We start from the raw sequence: 3,271 nt of genomic DNA, 5'->3' as shown, positions 1-3,271 counted from the left end.
GCAAGCTGCTATTGCTGTTGCTCACAACCATGCCTATAATGGGAAAAAGAGACACATCCGTCTGAGGCATAAAGCCGTCAGAAATCTGTTGTCTGAAGGGGTGATATCACTGGACTATGTTAAGTCCGAAAAGAACATTGCGGATCCGTTAACTAAAGGCCTATGTAAAAAACTAGTTTTGGAAACATCGGAAGAGATGGGGCTAAAGCCCGTTGTATGAATTGTGAAATAGTGAACTCCTACTCACCATGAGTTCAAAGGGGAACATTATATAATAATTCGGAAGCACATTTTGTTTTTATTAGACCATCTCTAGATGTTTGTTGTGCTTAGCTACAAATGAGAAGGAGGTTGAGCATATGGCTCTTAATGAACCCATATCCATATTTTTGGAGGTGTGTTGTAGCTCACACTTCATGGAGTTCACCTACTTAGGTGTGGAAGTGTGGCCGCTTCCTATGAGTATTTCGTGGGCTTATACTCTAGAGCACCTATGAGCATCCAGGCTGAACGTATGGCCAGTATAATGCGTCACCTTTATTCGCGGAATTTCAGAATATTATACATGTTCAATTGTGTGGCTCAAAGTGACGGGTTCCTAACTCCCTATTAAGTTCAAGACGAAAGTCACTTGGTAGGTGAGGGATCATAGCTTGATGTCCACTATGTGTTAATTCAAGTCGCGAGACATTGACACTTATGCAATTGTTTTGTTTTGCCCAGAATTCATCTTTTCCTTCCTTTCTTTTTCATATCTTCGAACCTGTGGGGGATTGTTGGAAGTTCTTGATATAAAATAAGAGGGATGGGGAAAACAAGAGAGAGAGAAAAACAAATGAAAGGGGAAAATCCCACATTGGTTGGGGGGAAAGGTTTTTCCTTGTTTTTATATTGTAGTGTCTTAACACTACTTAGTTGAGTGAATGGGAGTTAAGTGTTACTCCACACACACACACGCGCGCGCGCGCCGAGCCGAGCCGAGCCGGGCCAGGCCGGGTCGGGCTCGGGCCTCGGGACTTGGGACTTGGGTCTTGGGTCTTGGGGAATGCGATGCGCGGGCGTGGGTCCTTGTTATCTTTTTGGAGAAATTTTATTTCTTTTTCCTTGTTAAACAGAATATTCTTTTTATGTCTGTTGGGAATATTCTTTTCTTTCTGTTGGGAATATTCTTTTCTGACTGTTGGGATTACGGAATTAAGTCAGTCATTAATCCCTCGGTTATAGCTGATTAATTAATTCCTTGTTTCTTGCTTACGTTGTTGACTGGCTGAATGAATCTGGTCGTTTTCTTAGCCAGATTCGTACCTCGTTTTACGTTTCATGTCTCCCTTCTACTGCCTATATATACTCGTTGCTTTTTCCAGTCAAAAACAACAACAACACATTCAGTTATCTCTCCTCTCTAAAATTATCTAAACACGAGTTTCTTCTGTTCTGTTTTCTGGGCAAGTATTATGAGTTCCAGTCGGGTTTGTGAGTGCACATAAACTCCGGCGCCGTGCTTATCCTGGAGGGCGACCGCTTCTAGTCTACTGCACCGGGAGGTAGCGCGGAATCGTCTTTTAGGTCAGTGGTTTTCCACGACGCGGCTATGCTCACTTTGGTTCACGCATCAAGAGATAAGTATCTACTTGGGGGCTATACAAAAGGAAAACACAGAAAATGAGAAATACCTCCTCCGCTCCCTCTAGCAAAACAGGTGGTGGAGCATATATCCGAACTGGCATGAGTCCGCCAATGTGTGCCCACTGGTGACCTACTCGCCAAGATCCTTAATCTAGTCTTGTCAAACATATGCCGAGGAAGTGGAGTAGGAACAACAAAAACCTCCGAGGAGTGATGAATAGCCACTCTCTCGCCAAGATACACCGCAACGTCATACGTCCCCTAAAAGTAACGACGCTGAGTAGTGTACTGCGCAGTAAGCGTAGGAATGTCGAAATTAGCCCACGGCTGAAACTCTACCACCGGCTCCTACAAAACGCATATTCATTAGATTAAATCTTACTAAAGGAACTAAAAGACAAGTTTTTAGGAGATATGGCAAGACAAGAGGATGACTTTCTTTTTAGGGAGTTTAGAAATCCGGAAATCTATGATCTCACGAGTGGTATACTTCTCCCGACCACCGAGACTAATTTCACAATCCATCCACAATATGCTATGATGGTGCAAATTGAGCAATTTTCCGGAGGAGTAAGTGAAGACCCCATTGAGCATTTGGGCCGATTCCTTGAGTTGTGTGCAATGATGCAAACAAATGAAGTGATCCAAGATTACATTCGTATGCATCTATTTTGGCAATCTCTCACTGGAAGAGCAAAGAAATGGCTCAAGCTTTTGAAGCCCAAGTCTCTCACCACATGGAAGGAAGTTGCGAAAGCCTTTCTCAAGAGGTTCATTTTCGATGAGCGAATCGCAAAAATGAGGAGGAAGATAGCTTCCTTTGAGCAAGAACCAGATGAAACTCTTGGGGAAGCATGGGAAAGGTTTAAGGATTTGATTTAAGCATGTCCTAATCAAGAATTCAACCGTAATTTGCTAATGAGATTCTTTTATGATGGCTTGGAGCGAATGTCAAGGACCAATCTAGATGCAGGTGCCGGTGACCAATTGATTAAGATCCCTCAAAGCCAAGTTGATGCTACAATTGAAGAAGTGGCTACTAGCTATTCTTGGGGAGGCCAAAGAAGGTCTCAAGGGAAGCAAGGAGATCTTTATGAGTTGGAGAAAGTCGTCCAACTTAAGCACATAGTTGAGCTCTTGAATTAAGGTCTTTCTAAGTTGAACTCAAGTGTTGGTTTGTGTTCAAAACCTTCACAAATCATTGATTTCCCACGCCAAACGCGCTTTAAGATGTGAAACACAAGCACAAAGTACAGGGTGCGCTCGTCCCACTCTGGGAACTCCCCTATAGAAGAAGAGGTCCCTACACCGGCATCAACGGGATCGTCCTTCCGATGAGTCACCCTAGAATGAGAGCTAGAGCTGCGTCGTCTAGCCATGCTATATTATGCAAAATAATAGAAAATAAAGGTTTTATAATATCTGAGGTTCGCCTAGCCGCGTGATACTATGTTTGCCAAAAACAGAGTACGTAGTACTAAAATAGAGTATAATTTCAACACATGCATAAATAGCATTTTTCAGCAATCAATCAATTTCTTGCAATACTATGACAAATATTGAGACAAATTGGACAAAAATGGCTAGCAAAAAACACGAATAACAAGCCGCATCGTTCTCACGAACTCAAGAGGTTCAACAATGG

The 3,271-nt window shown here is 42.8% G+C and overlaps 1 non-coding gene across 1 annotated transcript; it reads right to left on the bottom strand.

The window, feature by feature from the left end:
- Nucleotides 1-2,421: 2,421 nt before the first annotated feature.
- Nucleotides 2,422-2,528, bottom strand: LOC145629590 (small nucleolar RNA R71). The gene has a single exon (XR_014111754.1). It is a non-coding gene; the product is annotated as a small nucleolar RNA R71 (small nucleolar RNA).
- Between the last annotated feature and the right edge of the window lie 743 nt (nt 2,529-3,271).

This window comes from Chenopodium album, chromosome 4 (genome assembly GCF_948465745.1).
Source record: "Chenopodium album chromosome 4, dcCheAlbu1.1, whole genome shotgun sequence".
NCBI classification, from domain to species: Eukaryota; Viridiplantae; Streptophyta; class Magnoliopsida; order Caryophyllales; family Amaranthaceae; genus Chenopodium; species Chenopodium album.
Note: the sequence above shows the minus strand (reverse complement) of the source record. Positions and strands in the feature narration are given on the sequence as shown.